Source organism: Nothobranchius furzeri, chromosome 2 (genome assembly GCF_043380555.1).
Source record: "Nothobranchius furzeri strain GRZ-AD chromosome 2, NfurGRZ-RIMD1, whole genome shotgun sequence".
Classification (NCBI taxonomy): domain Eukaryota; kingdom Metazoa; phylum Chordata; class Actinopteri; order Cyprinodontiformes; family Nothobranchiidae; genus Nothobranchius; species Nothobranchius furzeri.
Genome location: NC_091742.1, coordinates 65,155,537 through 65,172,783, shown reverse-complemented (window position 1 = coordinate 65,172,783; position 17,247 = coordinate 65,155,537). Strand labels below are relative to the sequence as shown.

Sequence of the window (17,247 nt, the reverse complement as noted above, 5' to 3'; positions counted from 1 at the left end):
TAGATTATTGCATATGGAGGTAAAAGGCTAAGTTAAACAGTTGTCTTCATCACTGTTGCTCTTTTTTCGAGTAACAATCGGCTCCCACCCCATTTCTTGTCTCTAAAATGCCAGCGCTGAGACATTATTGCTAGTGTAAGGTTATGAAGTTCATGGTTTTCAACTCCATACAGCTGGCCCCTGGGCACAATAACACCGTGTAGAAAAACCAAGGTCGGGTTGTTCCTCAGACTGTTTACATTCCAGGAGAAGAGTCCGAAGGAGAAGAAGAAGCTTTACCTAATCAAAGTACTTTATTTGTGATTAAAATTATTAAGCAAAACAGATGTTGATCAACAATAATCAAGTGAATGATCTGTGAAATAAATATGTCATGAATTATGTTTAATGAAACCAGGACTACGGTGCAGACATACTGATCCTCATCTCCATAGAAACGCATGACACATTGTTCCAACCAATCAGAGCTTTCGGCTGCCGCAGGAGAATCTGGTGTTGACTTCAAGTGTCCAATCTACTTTACTGAAACTTATCAACAAGTCAGAGATATAAAACAAGGCAACGCCATTTTAAGGCAGTTCCATCTTGACTTCAGTTCTGTTCACCATCATCCTAAAGACAAGCGCAGCCTGGCCGGATGCGTTTTCTTTAAACTAAGAACTGTGAAACGGGAGATTTTCGTCGTTTAACAACCAGACGACATCCTTTCAAAATAAGAGCAACTGCTGACGCTGCTGAATCGTACCGGGCCGACCCTCTGAACGGGTTTTGAAACGTTGTGACCGCTGCACCGACAGCTCCATCGTACATCCGAGGTTTCCAGACCTGGCAATTCCTGATCTACTTGGAAGACCCCACTGGGTACGTACACGGCAAAATAGCGGCTCATGTCATCACTTTATAAGCCTCGTGATATCTAGTCATAACAAAGACGACCAGATTCGATTACGTCATCCTAGAGAATCTGAACCAGACCCACACACACACACACACGCACCAACACAACATCCGAATCCATTCTCATCCATCACAGAGTAGTCCTGGTAGATTGTTTAGAATTTATAATTCAGAAATTAAAGATTCTCAAACGATCCCCTCTCTCTCTCTTTTATTGTCTCAAAGTCAATACAGAGTGTTTAATTAAACTCCCTGATGATAAAAACAGCCTATTCTTCTGTTTATAAAAGTGAACTACTAACAGTGTATTAAAATACAACTTTGGTTAGTTACATCACTTTGATTCCGTTACATAATATGGCGAGCCTAGCTTGATATCTGCACAGTTTGTTACATTTTGTGCCGACTTTGAGACATTTTGGGATTATCTGTGTCTGTGTGTTAGAGAATAAGAAAAAGGCGAGCGCTTCCTCAGTCAGCTCTTAGAAAGGGGGGTGCACATTCATCACCCTCCAACGGGAGGCGCTGTTTCATCAAAACACCTTAAGTGCTGACGTGTGCTGGTGGCCATTTTGAGGCCTACATCTAAGGGTAAACATTTCTCCTGTTTAATTGCATTGGAACCGTCTGTTTATTGTTTGTCGTGGTGTTTGTGACACTGTGTGCGTCCATTTGTGTAATCGGAGACAGAAGACTCCGTCGGAAATTTATTTCCGTTCGATGAGCGCAGGATTCGCGCTGTTCGTAGTCGGAATTCTCGTTAGCACCTGCCGTTGCTTGACTGCTCGGTAAACGCTGTCAGCCGAGAACACCCGCAGAGCGGTACTGAATCCAGATTGCGTACACTATTAAGACCCTTTCAATCACGGAGCGAGAGGCACGTTGGTTGATCGAGGCAATTTTGAGACCCTGATCGCTACAGGGCGTTCGCTAGCATTAGCCGACGAGCTAACTAGACACTCTCGGTGTGAAGGCTCGGGAACGCGTCCCGCGGAGCTTTCTAGCCGTTCCGACGCAGCGGAACTGCATCCTTTATTCTGCAAAACCTTCCGGTACGGAGTACTTTAAGGTAACGTTAGCGGCGGTTCTGAAACACGCTCCAGTGTTCAGAATCGTGTGATTGCTACGGGGATCCAGGTCGGGTGTCGGACGACGCATGCGCGGCGGTCCGCCATCTTAGGTGCCCGACACGTAGCTCGACCCGCCATCTTGGGCAGGTCAAATGACAATGATATTTTTTGGCATTATTGAACAATTTTGCCCAAAATATTCATTCACCAGCCAAGCTTCCCTGTAACTAATTCTTTAAAAAATCTACAGGTAAGGTTTTTTTTTTCTCTAAGTGAACATCTAATTAGAAGGGTAAATTAATAAATAAAATAAAAAAGACTATTTACTATTTTGGAAAATGGACTCAGAGGTAGCGATGCAATTTCAAGCCCAACTTCAGGCGGCTATTCAAAACACTTTCCTTCCCATGATGACTAACATGATGAACATGATTTGCGCTCTTCAGAAAGACGGCGAGGACGTCAAACAATTCATGCGTGATTCTCAGGCGACACGGGCTGCAGGTCCGGGTTTGCCTGAGAAGCCACAAAATGAGACTGAAATGCTGCAGGTTGATGTTTTCACAGGTTCTGATTCACAGGAAAACAACAACACCTCTAAGGAAAGCGACGACACCTCACCGGTCGTTCCATCCGTGGCGATGTTAGGCGATGAACCCGCAGATGCCGACCGCAGTACCACTACTACCACCGCCGTCACTGAGAAAATTTTGCTTGCACCTCTGTTCATGAGAAAGGGATCTAATAGGCCCGCAGTGGAGGTCACTGTTAATCAGAGACATCGCTGTGTCGCATTATTAGACACAGGAGCGGACATCTCGCTCATCAGCGGAGCTCTTTACAGCAGCATGTGCGAACAAAGGGGGGAGGACATCTCACCCCCCACACTCATTTCGGGCCCAAAGGATTTTGACGAGTTCTATGGCGCTCCCTCGCCCGCGGCTGCGACGACTGAGGTCAACATCTCGATAGGAGGCATGTCCTTTAAACACCTCGTGTACATCGCCGAGGAGATGCCGATGCCCATGCTCTTAGGGTTGGACTGTCTTCAACGCCTTGACGCTAGAATCAGCGGTGCGTCCGGACGACTGTTTGCACGTGTGCGGGAGCCAAAGCCGTACAAACCGTGGCCTGACACAGGCGGACGCCCTTCGGTGGCATGTCTTTCGCGGGGGGACGCGATTTCGACCTCACCACCACTCTCGAAGCCACCGGGTAGACCCCCGGAACTTCTGTTACAGATTGAGAAGTTCATAGACCACTTCTACGACCAGAACCTGCGAACTCACCTGCTTGCAGCATTCTCGTTCGCACAGGCATCTCTGGGAAAGTCAGCTGAAGGCAGAAAAACTTATTACGATAAGAAAGCCTCACATTCCGAACTCGATGTAGGTGACCAGGCCTGGTACTACATTTTCGCTCCCGAATCGGGTAACAATAATGCGACCTCGGGGAAGCTGGCTAAGAAACTTCTGCCCAGATGGTCGGGTCCATACCTGATTACAGATAAGATCTCACCGGTCGTGTATCAGATCAAGATCGCCGACAAAAACAAGGCGCCCGTCTACAAATGGGTACACAGGGACCATATCAAACTGCACAAGGGTCCCACAGATTTGGCCGACACCAACAACAACAATCCACCGACTTCAAAAGGGGGGTGATAAACGCGTCCCGTTGGTTCCACAGATTTCTATCTCTGATTACACAAATTTGTTTGTTTGTGAGTGTACATGGTTGTCTTTCCTGTTATACGTCACGTGCAGACTTAAGGTGTGTTGAGACGGACGTGCTGTGGGCTCCTGGAGTCAGGTAAAAGGCCAGGTAACAGTGAGTGGGTTAGGCCACTTAGTACTGTTGTCCAAAATTTTGTTTTTTTTTAATCTTTACTAATCACAATTCCTTAGGGGTACATTAACATGAACATGATTACTAACCACTGATTTACATTTTAGTGCTGATTTACATTTCTAATTTTTTTTATAGTACCTTTGACCAGTTGATTTTAACAGTGTAAATTGTGTTTGTGATTATCAATTCTGTGATTTATCCTACTGGGCAATAACCAATTTCGCCCCTGTCCTGACACGAGTATTTACAGTGAGGATTCACTGATACCAGTTAGGGTTTCTTTCATTTTTCTGCTTCTCGCATCATCCCTTTTTGCATCTTACACAGTCAGGGCTGCATCCATTTCTTCACTTAATGGGTAATTACACTTAAAACTAACACATAGTACAAAAGGCACTCATAGAGTTAGGTTTTTATTATTTTTATTTCTTTGATGACATGAAATGCACTTTTGTCGTGTCTACATTGAAGTGCCTACACTGTGCTCTCTCTCCTCTGCTGAGCTTGTGAGGATCCTGCTTCCTGGAGGTGGATCCGTGACTCGTCATCTGCATCGACTACTCCTGAGGGTGCTCCGGCTCGTTGGCCTTGGACGACTGTGGTTCCGGCGTGACTGCTGGGACACCTCATTCGTTGGGATTACTGTCACCCGCTCTTCCCTTTTTGTGGATTACGATAAGTACTCTTACATAATTCAATTTTTATTTGGAATATTGCCCTGCCTGCGGATACAACAATCGATTTTTAATTGGAATACTACCCTGTTCGTGGATACGTTCAAGATTTGCTCCTGCTTTGCTTTATTGCCCGTGAGGATATGACGTTGCTGTTGCTTCGTTTATGACTTCCATGGGGAATAATTAATAACCTACTGACTTGTGTTCTTCCTGAGGAGTGTGCGAGACTGTTCTCCGGCGTGGGGTTCGTGCCTCACCACAGACGGCTGTTCCCTTGGGATCGCATCCGGTTCTGTTGTCGAGATTCTTCATAACTTGGGTTTGTTCAATGACCAAGTGGTCTCTTGAAGGACCACATTGACCTTGAAAAGGGGGGATATGTAAGGTTATGAAGTTCATGGTTTTCAACTCCATACAGCTGGCCCCTGGGCACAATAACACCGTGTAGAAAAACCAAGGTCGGGTTGTTCCTCAGACTGTTTACATTCCAGGAGAAGAGTCCGAAGGAGAAGAAGAAGCTTTACCTAATCAAAGTACTTTATTTGTGATTAAAATTATTAAGCAAAACAGATGTTGATCAACAATAATCAAGTGAATGATCTGTGAAATAAATATGTCATGAATTATGTTTAATGAAACCAGGACTACGGTGCAGACATACTGATCCTCATCTCCATAGAAACGCATGACACATTGTTCCAACCAATCAGAGCTTTAGGCTGCCGCAGGAGAATCTGGTGTTGACTTCAAGTGTCCAATCTACTTTACTGAAACTTATCAACAAGTCAGAGATATAAAACAAGGCAACGCCATTTTAAGGCAGTTCCATCTTGACTTCAGTTCTGTTCACCATCATCCTAAAGACAAGCGCAGCCTGGCCGGATGCGTTTTCTTTAAACTAAGAACTGTGAAACGGGAGATTTTCGTCGTTTAACAACCAGACGACGTCCTTTCAAAATAAGAGCAACTGCTGACGCTGCTGAATCGTACCGGGCCGACCCTGCAGACGGGTTTTGAAACGTTGTGACCGCTGCACCGACAGCTCCATCGTACATCCGAGGTTTCCAGACCTGGCAATTCCTGATCTACTTGGGAGACCCCACTGGGTACGTACACGGCAAAATAGCGGCTCATGTCATCACTTTATAAGCCTCGTGATATCTAGTCATAACAAAGACGACCAGATTCGATTACGTCATCCTAGAGAATCTGAACCAGACCCACACACACACACACACGCACCAACACAACATCCGAATCCATTCTCATCCATCACAGAGTAGTCCTGGTAGATTGTTTAGAATTTATAATTCAGAAATTAAAGATTCTCAAACGATCCCCTCTCTCTCTCTTTTATTGTCTCAAAGTCAATACAGAGTGTTTAATTAAACTCCCTGATGATAAAAACAGCCTATTCTTCTGTTTATAAAAATGAACTACTAACAGTGTATTAAAATACAACTTTGGTTAGTTACATCACTTTGATTCCGTTACACTAGGGACAAATCAAAGGAGGTTTATTACCAACAAGTGTGTGCAGTTCGTGTGAAACACCTGGCTTTAAAATTATTCAATGACGAAGCTGTTCAAAGATGTGGTGAAGTGAAAAAAAAAACTGTATTTTATAACAAATTAGTGAAAAAGCTTACAGCACCTGGTATTCCCAAGAGGTCTCCCATACAGGTACTGACCAGGCCCAACCCTAGATTGCTTCCGAGATCAGACGGGATCGGGCATTTTCAGGGTGGTATGGCCGTAAGCGAAGGACACATCTTGAAAAATCTCTGAAAAATCCCTTGTGTATATGTCAAAGTATGATTGTGTCGCCCACTGCAAAGACTAGATTCTTGCATATGGAGGTAAAAGGCTAAGTTAAACAGTTGTCTTCATCACTGTTGCTCTTTTTTCGAGTAACAATCGGCTCCCACCCCATTTCTTGTGTCTAAAATGCCAGCACTGAGACATTATTGCTAGGGACAAATCAAAGTAGGTTTATTACCAACAAGTGTGTGCAGTTCGTGTGGAACACCTGGCTTTAAAATTATTCAATGACGAAGCTGTTCAAAGCAGTGGTGAAGTGAAAAAAACTGTATTTTATAACAAATTAGTGAAAAATTTTACAGCACCTGGTATTCCCAAGAGGTCTCCCATATAGGTACTGACCAGACCCAACCCTGGATTGCTTCCGAGATCAGACGGGATCGGGGTTTTGTCAGGGTGGTATGGCCGTAAGCGAAGGAAAAACCTTGAAAAATCTCTGAAAATTCCCTTTTGTATTTGTCAAGGTTTGATTGTGTCGCCCACTGCAAATGCTAGATTCTTGCATATAGAGGTAAAAGGCTAAGTTAAACAGTTGTCTTCATCATTGTTGCTCTTCTTTAGACTCTAACAATTGGCTCCCGCCCCATTTCTTGTCTCTAAAATGCCAGCACTGAGACATTATTGCTAGGGACAAATCAAAGGAGGTTTATTACCAACAAGTGTGTGCAGTTCGTGTGGAACACCTGGCTTTAAAATTATTCAATGACAAAGCTGTTCAAAGCTGTGGTGAAGTGAAAAAAACTGTATTTTATAACAAATTAGTGAAAAAGCTTACAGCACCTGGTAATCCCAAGAGGTCTCCCATACAGGTACTGACCAGGCCCAACCCTGGATTGCTTCCGAGATCAGACTGGATCGGGCTTTTTCAGGGTGGTATGGCCGTAAGTGAAGGACACACCTTGAAAAATCTCTGAAAAATCCCTTGTGTATATGTCAAAGTATGATTGTGTCGCCCATTGCAAAGACTAGATTCTTGCATATGGAGGTAAAAGTCTAAGTTAAACAGTTGTCTTCATCACTTTTGCTCTTTTTCCGAGTAACAATCGTCTCCCACCCCATTTCTTGTCTCTAAAATGCCAGCACTGAGACATTATTGCTAGGGACAAATCAAAGGAGGTTTATTACCAACAAGTGTGTGCAGTTCGTGTGGAACACCTGGCTTTAAAATTATTCAATGACGAAGCTGTTCAAAGATGTGGTGAAGTGAAAAAAACTGTATTTTATAACAAATTAGTGAAAAAGCTTACAGCACCTGGTAATCCCAAGAGGTCTCCCATACAGGTACTGACCAGGCCCAACCCTGGATTGCTTCCGAGATCAGACTGGATTGGACTTTTTCAGGGTGGTATGGCCGTAAGTGAAGAAAACACCTTGAAAAATCTCTGAAAAATCCCTTGTGTATATGTCAAAGTATGATTGTGTCGCCCATTGCAAAGACTAGATTCTTGCATATGGAGGTAAAAGGCTAAGTTAAACAGTTGTCTTCATCACTTTTGCTCTTTTTCCGAGTAACAATCGTCTCCCACCCCATTTCTTGTCTCTAAAATGCCAGCACTGAGACATTATTACTAGGGACAAATCAAAGGAGGTTTATTACCAACAAGTGTGTGCAGTTCGTGTGGAACACCTGGCTTTAAAATTATTCCTGGCTTTAAAATTATTCAATGACGAAGCTGTTCAAAGATGTGGTGAAGTGAAAAAAACTGTATTTTATAACAAATTAGTGAAAAAGCTTACAGCACCTGGTATTCCCAAGAGGTCTCCCATACAGGTACTGACCAGGCCCAACCCTGGATTGATTCCGAGATCAGAGGGGATCGGGCTTTTTCAGGGTGGTATGGCTGTAAGCGAAGGAAAAACCTTGAAAAATCTCTGAAAAATCCCTTGTGTATTTGTCAAGGTATGATTGTGTCGCCCACTGCAAAGACTAGATTCTTGCACATAGAGGTAAAAGGCTAAGTTAAACATTTGTCTTCATCATTGTTGCTCTTCTTTAGACTCTAACAATTGGCTCCCACCCCATTTCTTGTCTCTAAAATGCCAGCACTGAGACATTATTGCTAGGGACAAATCAAAGGAGGTTTATTACCAACAAGTAAGTGCAGTTCGTGTGGAACACCTGGCTTTAAAATTATTCAATGACGAAGCTGTTCAAAGCTGTGGTGAAGTGAAAAAAACTGTATTTTATAACAAATTAGTGAAAAAGCTTACAGCACCTGGTATTCCCAAGAGGTCTCCCATACAGTTACTGACCAGGTCCAAACCTGGATTGCTTCCGAGATCAGACAGGATCGGGGTTTTGTCAGGGTGGTATGGCCGTAAGCGAAGGAAAAACCTTGAAAAATCTCTGAAAATTCCCTTTTGTATTTGTCAAGGTTTGATTGTGTCGCCCACTGCAAATGCTAGATTCTTGCATATAGAGGTAAAAGGCTAAGTTAAACAGTTGTCTTCATCATTGTTGCTCTTCTTTAGACTCTAACAATTGGCTCCCGCCCCATTTCTTGTGTCTAAAATGCCAGCACTGAGACATTATTGCTAGGGACAAATCAAAGGAGGTTTATTACCAACAAGTGTGTGCAGTTCGTGTGGAACACCTGGCTTTAAAATTATTCAATGACGAAGCTGTTCAAAGCTGTGGTGAAGTGAAAAAAACTGTATTTTATAACAAATTAGTGAAAAAGCTTACAGCACCTGGTAATCCCAAGAGGTCTCCCATACAGGTACTGACCAGGCCCAACCCTGGATTGCTTCCGAGATCAGACTGGATCGGGCTTTTTCAGGGTGGTATGGCCGTAAGTGAAGGACACACCTTGAAAAATCTCTGAAAAATCCCTTGTGTATATGTCAAAGTATGATTGTGTCGCCCATTGCAAAGACTAGATTCTTGCATATGGAGGTAAAAGTCTAAGTTAAACAGTTGTCTTCATCACTTTTGCTCTTTTTTCGAGTAACAATCGTCTCCCACCCCATTTCTTGTCTCTAAAATGCCAGCACTGAGACATTATTGCTAGGGACAAATCAAAGGAGGTTTATTACCAACAAGTGTGTGCAGTTCGTGTGGAACACCTGGCTTTAAAATTATTCAATGACGAAGCTGTTCAAAGATGTGGTGAAGTGAAAAAAACAGTATTTTATAACAAATTAGTGAAAAAGCTTACAGCACATGGTAATCCCAAGAAGTCTCCCATACAGGTACTGACCAGGCCCAAACCTGGATTGCTTCCGAGATCGGGCTTTTTGAGGCTGGTATGGCCGTAAGCGAAGGACACAGCATGAAAAATCTCTGAAAAATCCCTTGTGTATATGTCAAAGTATGATTGTGTCGCCCACTGCAAAGACTAGATTCTTGCATATGGAGGTAAAAGGCTAAGTTAAACAGTTGTCTTCATCACTGTTGCTCTTTTTTCGAGTAGCAATCGGCTCCCACCCCATTTCTTGTCTCTAAAATGCCAGCACTGAGACATTATTGCTAGGGACAAATCAAAGGAGGTTTATTACCAACAAGTGTGTGCAGTTCGTGTGGAACACCTGGCTTTAAAATTATTCAATGACGAAGCTGTTCCAAGATGTGGTGAAGTGAAAAAAACTGTATTTTATAACAAATTAGTGAAAAAGCTTACAGCACCTGGTATTCCCAAGAGGTCTCCCATACAGGTACTGACCAGGCCCAACCCTGGATTGATTCCGAGATCAGAGGGGATCGGGCTTTTTCAGGGTGGTATGGCTGTAAGTGAAGGAAAAACCTTGGAAAATCTCTGAAAAATCCCTTGTGTATTTGTCAAGGTATGATTGTGTCGCCCACTACAAAGACTAGATTCTTGCACATAGAGGTAAATGGCTAAGTTAAACATTTGTCTTCATCATTGTTGCTCTTCTTTAGACTCTAACAACTGGCTCCCACCCCATTTCTTGTCTCTAAAATGCCAGCACTGAGACATTATTGCTAGGGACAAATCAAAGGAGGTTTATTACCAACAAGTGTGTGCAGTTCGTGTGGAACACCTGGCTTTAAAATTATTCAATGACGAAGCTGTTCAAAGCTGTGGTGAATTGAAAAAAACTGTATTTTATAACAAATTACTGAGAAAGCTTACAGCACCTGGTATTCCCAAGAGGTCTCCCATACAGGTACTGACCAGGCCCAACCCTGGATTGCTTCCGAGATCAGATGGGACCGGGCTTTTTCAGGGTGGTATGGCCGTAAGCGAATGACACAGCTTGAAAAATCTCTGAAAAATCCCTTGTGTATATGTCAAAGTATGATTGTGTCGCCCATTGCAAAGACTAGATTCTTGCATATGGAGGTAAAAGTCTAAGTTAAACAGTTGTCTTCATCACTTTTGCTCTTTTTCCGAGTAACAATCGTCTCCCACCCCATTTCTTGTCTCTAAAATGCCAGCACTGAGACATTATTGCTAGGGACAAATCAAAGGAGGTTTATTACCAACAAGTGTGTGCAGTTCGTGTGGAACACCTGGCTTTAAAATTATTCAATGACGAAGCTGTTCAAAGATGTGGTGAAGTGAAAAAAACTGTATTTTATAACAAATTAGTGAAAAAGCTTACAGCACCTGGTAATCCCAAGAGGTCTCCCATACAGGTACTGACCAGGCCCAACCCTGGATTGCTTCCGAGATCAGACTGGATTGGACTTTTTCAGGGTGGTATGGCCGTAAGTGAAGAAAACACCTTGAAAAATCTCTGAAAAATCCCTTGTGTATATGTCAAAGTATGATTGTGTCGCCCATTGCAAAGACTAGATTCTTGCATATGGAGGTAAAAGGCTAAGTTAAACAGTTGTCTTCATCACTTTTGCTCTTTTTCCGAGTAACAATCGTCTCCCACCCCATTTCTTGTCTCTAAAATGCCAGCACTGAGACATTATTACTAGGGACAAATCAAAGGAGGTTTATTACCAACAAGTGTGTGCAGTTCGTGTGGAACACCTGGCTTTAAAATTATTCCTGGCTTTAAAATTATTCAATGACGAAGCTGTTCAAAGATGTGGTGAAGTGAAAAAAACTGTATTTTATAACAAATTAGTGAAAAAGCTTACAGCACCTGGTATTCCCAAGAGGTCTCCCATACAGGTACTGACCAGGCCCAACCCTGGATTGATTCCGAGATCAGAGGGGATCGGGCTTTTTCAGGGTGGTATGGCTGTAAGCGAAGGAAAAACCTTGAAAAATCTCTGAAAAATCCCTTGTGTATTTGTCAAGGTATGATTGTGTCGCCCACTGCAAAGACTAGATTCTTGCACATAGAGGTAAAAGGCTAAGTTAAACATTTGTCTTCATCATTGTTGCTCTTCTTTAGACTCTAACAATTGGCTCCCACCCCATTTCTTGTCTCTAAAATGCCAGCACTGAGACATTATTGCTAGGGACAAATCAAAGGAGGTTTATTACCAACAAGTAAGTGCAGTTCGTGTGGAACACCTGGCTTTAAAATTATTCAATGACGAAGCTGTTCAAAGCTGTGGTGAAGTGAAAAAAACTGTATTTTATAACAAATTAGTGAAAAAGCTTACAGCACCTGGTATTCCCAAGAGGTCTCCCATACAGTTACTGACCAGGCCCAAACCTGGATTGCTTCCGAGATCAGACGGGATCGGGGTTTTGTCAGGGTGGTATGGCCGTAAGCGAAGGAAAAACCTTGAAAAATCTCTGAAAATTCCCTTTTGTATTTGTCAAGGTTTGATTGTGTCGCCCACTGCAAATGCTAGATTCTTGCATATAGAGGTAAAAGGCTAAGTTAAACAGTTGTCTTCATCATTGTTGCTCTTCTTTAGACTCTAACAATTGGCTCCCGCCCCATTTCTTGTGTCTAAAATGCCAGCACTGAGACATTATTGCTAGGGACAAATCAAAGGAGGTTTATTACCAACAAGTGTGTGCAGTTCGTGTGGAACACCTGGCTTTAAAATTATTCAATGACGAAGCTGTTCAAAGCTGTGGTGAAGTGAAAAAAACTGTATTTTATAACAAATTAGTGAAAAAGCTTACAGCACCTGGTAATCCCAAGAGGTCTCCCATACAGGTACTGACCAGGCCCAACCCTGGATTGCTTCCGAGATCAGACTGGATCGGGCTTTTTCAGGGTGGTATGGCCGTAAGTGAAGGACACACCTTGAAAAATCTCTGAAAAATCCCTTGTGTATATGTCAAAGTATGATTGTGTCGCCCATTGCAAAGACTAGATTCTTGCATATGGAGGTAAAAGTCTAAGTTAAACAGTTGTCTTCATCACTTTTGCTCTTTTTCCGAGTAACAATCGTCTCCCACCCCATTTCTTGTCTCTAAAATGCCAGCACTGAGACATTATTGCTAGGGACAAATCAAAGGAGGTTTATTACCAACAAGTGTGTGCAGTTCGTGTGGAACACCTGGCTTTAAAATTATTCAATGACGAAGCTGTTCAAAGATGTGGTGAAGTGAAAAAAACTGTATTTTATAACAAATTAGTGAAAAAGCTTACAGCACATGGTAATCCCAAGAAGTCTCCCATACAGGTACTGACCAGGCCCAACCCTGGATTGCTTCCGAGATCAGAATGGATTGGACTTTTTCAGGGTGGTATGGCCGTAAGTGAAGAGAACACCTTGAAAAATCTCTGAAAAATCCCTTGTGTAAATGTCAAAGTATGATTGTGTCGCCCATTGCAAAGACTAGATTCTTGCATATGGAGGTAAAAGGCTAAGTTAAACAGTTGTCTTCATCACTTTTGCTCTTTTTCCGAGTAACAATCGTCTCCCACCCCATTTCTTGTCTCTAAAATGCCAGCACTGAGACATTATTACTAGGGACAAATCAAAGGAGGTTTATTACCAACAAGTGTGTGCAGTTCGTGTGGAACACCTGGCTTTAAAATTATTCCTGGCTTTAAAATTATTCAATGACGAAGCTGTTCAAAGATGTGGTGAAGTGAAAAAAACTGTATTTTATAACAAATTAGTGAAAAAGCTTACAGCACCTGGAATTCCCAAGAGGTCTCCCATACAGGTACTGACCAGGCCCAACCCTGGATTGATTCCGAGATCAGAGGGGATCGGGCTTTTTCAGGGTGGTATGTCTGTATGCGAAGGAAAAACCTTGAAAAATCTCTGAAAAATCCCTTGTGTATTTGTCAAGGTATGATTGTGTCGCCCACTGCAAAGACTAGATTCTTGCACATAGAGGTAAAAGGCTAAGTTAAACATTTGTCTTCATCATTGTTGCTCTTCTTTAGACTCTAACAATTGGCTCCCACCCCATTTCTTGTCTCTAAAATGCCAGCACTGAGACATTATTGCTAGGGACAAATCAAAGGAGGTTTATTACCAACAAGTAAGTGCAGTTCGTGTGGAACACCTGGCTTTAAAATTATTCAATGACGAAGCTGTTCAAAGCTGTGGTGAAGTGAAAAAAACTGTATTTTATAACAAATTAGTGAAAAAGCTTACAGCACCTGGTATTCCCAAGAGGTCTCCCATACAGGTACTGACCAGGCCCAAACCTGGATTGCTTCCGAGATCGGGCTTTTTGAGGCTGGTATGGCCGTAAGCGAAGGACACAGCTTGAAAAATCTCTGAAAAATCCCTTGTGTATATGTCAAAGTATGATTGTGTCGCCCACTGCAAAGACTAGATTCTTGCATATGGAGGTAAAAGGCTAAGTTAAACAGTTGTCTTCATCACTGTTGCTCTTTTTTCGAGTAGCAATCGGCTCCCACCCCATTTCTTGTCTCTAAAATGCCAGCACTGAGACATTATTGCTAGGGACAAATCAAAGGAGGTTTATTACCAACAAGTGTGTGCAGTTCGTGTGGAACACCTGGCTTTAAAATTATTCAATGACGAAGCTGTTCCAAGATGTGGTGAAGTGAAAAAAACTGTATTTTATAACAAATTAGTGAAAAAGCTTACAGCACCTGGTATTCCCAAGAGGTCTCCCATACAGGTACTGACCAGGCCCAAACCTGGATTGATTCCGAGATCAGAGGGGATCGGGCTTTTTCAGGGTGGTATGGCTGTAAGTGAAGGAAAAACCTTGGAAAATCTCTGAAAAATCCCTTGTGTATTTGTCAAGGTATGATTGTGTCGCCCACTGCAAAGACTAGATTCTTGCACATAGAGGTAAATGGCTAAGTTAAACATTTGTCTTCATCATTGTTGCTCTTCTTTAGACTCTAACAACTGGCTCCCACCCCATTTCTTGTCTCTAAAATGCCAGCACTGAGACATTATTGCTAGGGACAAATCAAAGGAGGTTTATTACCAACAAGTGTGTGCAGTTCGTGTGGAACACCTGGCTTTAAAATTATTCAATGACGAAGCTGTTCAAAGCTGTGGTGAATTGAAAAAAACTGTATTTTATAACAAATTACTGAGAAAGCTTACAGCACCTGGTATTCCCAAGAGGTCTCCCATACAGGTACTGACCAGGCCCAACCCTGGATTGCTTCCGAGATCAGATGGGACCGGGCTTTTTCAGGGTGGTATGGCCGTAAGCGAATGACACAGCTTGAAAAATCTCGGAAAAATCACTTGTGTATATGTCAAAGTATGATTGTGTCGCCCACTGCAAAGACTAGATTATTGCATATGGAGGTAAAAGGCTAAGTTAAACAGTTGTCTTCATCACTGTTGCTCTTTTTTCGAGTAACAATCGGCTCCCACCCCATTTCTTGTCTCTAAAATGCCAGCGCTGAGACATTATTGCTAGTGTAAGGTTATGAAGTTCATGGTTTTCAACTCCATACAGCTGGCCCCTGGGCACAATAACACCGTGTAGAAAAACCAAGGTCGGGTTGTTCCTCAGACTGTTTACATTCCAGGAGAAGAGTCCGAAGGAGAAGAAGAAGCTTTACCTAATCAAAGTACTTTATTTGTGATTAAAATTATTAAGCAAAACAGATGTTGATCAACAATAATCAAGTGAATGATCTGTGAAATAAATATGTCATGAATTATGTTTAATGAAACCAGGACTACGGTGCAGACATACTGATCCTCATCTCCATAGAAACGCATGACACATTGTTCCAACCAATCAGAGCTTTCGGCTGCCGCAGGAGAATCTGGTGTTGACTTCAAGTGTCCAATCTACTTTACTGAAACTTATCAACAAGTCAGAGATATAAAACAAGGCAACGCCATTTTAAGGCAGTTCCATCTTGACTTCAGTTCTGTTCACCATCATCCTAAAGACAAGCGCAGCCTGGCCGGATGCGTTTTCTTTAAACTAAGAACTGTGAAACGGGAGATTTTCGTCGTTTAACAACCAGACGACATCCTTTCAAAATAAGAGCAACTGCTGACGCTGCTGAATCGTACCGGGCCGACCCTCTGAACGGGTTTTGAAACGTTGTGACCGCTGCACCGACAGCTCCATCGTACATCCGAGGTTTCCAGACCTGGCAATTCCTGATCTACTTGGAAGACCCCACTGGGTACGTACACGGCAAAATAGCGGCTCATGTCATCACTTTATAAGCCTCGTGATATCTAGTCATAACAAAGACGACCAGATTCGATTACGTCATCCTAGAGAATCTGAACCAGACCCACACACACACACACACGCACCAACACAACATCCGAATCCATTCTCATCCATCACAGAGTAGTCCTGGTAGATTGTTTAGAATTTATAATTCAGAAATTAAAGATTCTCAAACGATCCCCTCTCTCTCTCTTTTATTGTCTCAAAGTCAATACAGAGTGTTTAATTAAACTCCCTGATGATAAAAACAGCCTATTCTTCTGTTTATAAAAGTGAACTACTAACAGTGTATTAAAATACAACTTTGGTTAGTTACATCACTTTGATTCCGTTACATAATATGGCGAGCCTAGCTTGATATCTGCACAGTTTGTTACATTTTGTGCCGACTTTGAGACATTTTGGGATTATCTGTGTCTGTGTGTTAGAGAATAAGAAAAAGGCGAGCGCTTCCTCAGTCAGCTCTTAGAAAGGGGGGTGCACATTCATCACCCTCCAACGGGAGGCGCTGTTTCATCAAAACACCTTAAGTGCTGACGTGTGCTGGTGGCCATTTTGAGGCCTACATCTAAGGGTAAACATTTCTCCTGTTTAATTGCATTGGAACCGTCTGTTTATTGTTTGTCGTGGTGTTTGTGACACTGTGTGCGTCCATTTGTGTAATCGGAGACAGAAGACTCCGTCGGAAATTTATTTCCGTTCGATGAGCGCAGGATTCGCGCTGTTCGTAGTCGGAATTCTCGTTAGCACCTGCCGTTGCTTGACTGCTCGGTAAACGCTGTCAGCCGAGAACACCCGCAGAGCGGTACTGAATCCAGATTGCGTACACTATTAAGACCCTTTCAATCACGGAGCGAGAGGCACGTTGGTTGATCGAGGCAATTTTGAGACCCTGATCGCTACAGGGCGTTCGCTAGCATTAGCCGACGAGCTAACTAGCCACTCTCGGTGTGAAGGCTCGGGAACGCGTCCCGCGGAGCTTTCTAGCCGTTCCGACGCAGCGGAACTGCATCCTTTATTCCGCAAAACCTTCCGGTACGGAGTACTTTAAGGTAACGTTAGCGGCGGTTCTGAAACACGCTCCAGTGTTCAGAATCGTGTGATTGCTACGGGGATCCAGGTCGGGTGTCGGATGACGCATGCGCGGCGGTCCGCCATCTTAGGTGCCCGACACGTAGCTCGACCCACCATCTTGGGCAGGTCAAATGACAATGATATTTTTTGGCATTATTGAACAATTTTGCCCAAAATATTCATTCACCAGCCAAGCTTCCCTGTAACTAATTCTTTAAAAAATCTACAGGTAAGGTTTTTTTTTTTCTCTAAGTGAACATCTAATTAGAAGGGTAAATTAATAAATAAAATAAAAAAGACTATTTACTATTTTGGAAAATGGACTCAGAGGTAGCGATGCAATTTCAAGCCCAACTTCAGGCGGCGATTCAAAAC

The 17,247-nt window shown here is 42.8% G+C and overlaps 5 non-coding genes and 12 pseudogenes across 5 annotated transcripts; all 17 read right to left on the bottom strand.

The window, feature by feature from the left end:
- Positions 1 to 6,137: 6,137 nt before the first annotated feature.
- Positions 6,138 to 6,256, bottom strand: LOC139066449 (5S ribosomal RNA). Its single transcript, XR_011519349.1, has one exon. It is a non-coding gene; the product is annotated as a 5S ribosomal RNA (ribosomal RNA).
- A 353-nt stretch (positions 6,257 to 6,609) lies between these two features.
- LOC139067883 (5S ribosomal RNA) lies at positions 6,610 to 6,729 on the bottom strand (annotated as a pseudogene).
- A 355-nt stretch (positions 6,730 to 7,084) lies between these two features.
- LOC139067718 (5S ribosomal RNA) lies at positions 7,085 to 7,203 on the bottom strand (annotated as a pseudogene).
- A 353-nt stretch (positions 7,204 to 7,556) lies between these two features.
- On the bottom strand, positions 7,557 to 7,675 carry LOC139068087 (5S ribosomal RNA; annotated as a pseudogene).
- Positions 7,676 to 8,046: 371 nt separating this feature from the next.
- Positions 8,047 to 8,165, bottom strand: LOC139066472 (5S ribosomal RNA). The gene has a single exon (XR_011519372.1). It is a non-coding gene; the product is annotated as a 5S ribosomal RNA (ribosomal RNA).
- Positions 8,166 to 8,520: 355 nt separating this feature from the next.
- LOC139068058 (5S ribosomal RNA) lies at positions 8,521 to 8,640 on the bottom strand (annotated as a pseudogene).
- A 355-nt stretch (positions 8,641 to 8,995) lies between these two features.
- LOC139067717 (5S ribosomal RNA) lies at positions 8,996 to 9,114 on the bottom strand (annotated as a pseudogene).
- Positions 9,115 to 9,929: 815 nt separating this feature from the next.
- LOC139066717 (5S ribosomal RNA) lies at positions 9,930 to 10,048 on the bottom strand (annotated as a pseudogene).
- Positions 10,049 to 10,403: 355 nt separating this feature from the next.
- LOC139066569 (5S ribosomal RNA) lies at positions 10,404 to 10,522 on the bottom strand. The gene has a single exon (XR_011519471.1). It is a non-coding gene; the product is annotated as a 5S ribosomal RNA (ribosomal RNA).
- A 353-nt stretch (positions 10,523 to 10,875) lies between these two features.
- On the bottom strand, positions 10,876 to 10,994 carry LOC139068086 (5S ribosomal RNA; annotated as a pseudogene).
- Positions 10,995 to 11,365: 371 nt separating this feature from the next.
- On the bottom strand, positions 11,366 to 11,484 carry LOC139066471 (5S ribosomal RNA). Its single transcript, XR_011519371.1, has one exon. It is a non-coding gene; the product is annotated as a 5S ribosomal RNA (ribosomal RNA).
- A 355-nt stretch (positions 11,485 to 11,839) lies between these two features.
- On the bottom strand, positions 11,840 to 11,959 carry LOC139067777 (5S ribosomal RNA; annotated as a pseudogene).
- Positions 11,960 to 12,314: 355 nt separating this feature from the next.
- On the bottom strand, positions 12,315 to 12,433 carry LOC139067716 (5S ribosomal RNA; annotated as a pseudogene).
- An 843-nt stretch (positions 12,434 to 13,276) lies between these two features.
- On the bottom strand, positions 13,277 to 13,395 carry LOC139067306 (5S ribosomal RNA; annotated as a pseudogene).
- Positions 13,396 to 13,750: 355 nt separating this feature from the next.
- On the bottom strand, positions 13,751 to 13,859 carry LOC139068121 (5S ribosomal RNA; annotated as a pseudogene).
- A 353-nt stretch (positions 13,860 to 14,212) lies between these two features.
- On the bottom strand, positions 14,213 to 14,331 carry LOC139067240 (5S ribosomal RNA; annotated as a pseudogene).
- A 355-nt stretch (positions 14,332 to 14,686) lies between these two features.
- LOC139066568 (5S ribosomal RNA) lies at positions 14,687 to 14,805 on the bottom strand. The gene has a single exon (XR_011519470.1). It is a non-coding gene; the product is annotated as a 5S ribosomal RNA (ribosomal RNA).
- Positions 14,806 to 17,247: the final 2,442 nt, after the last annotated feature.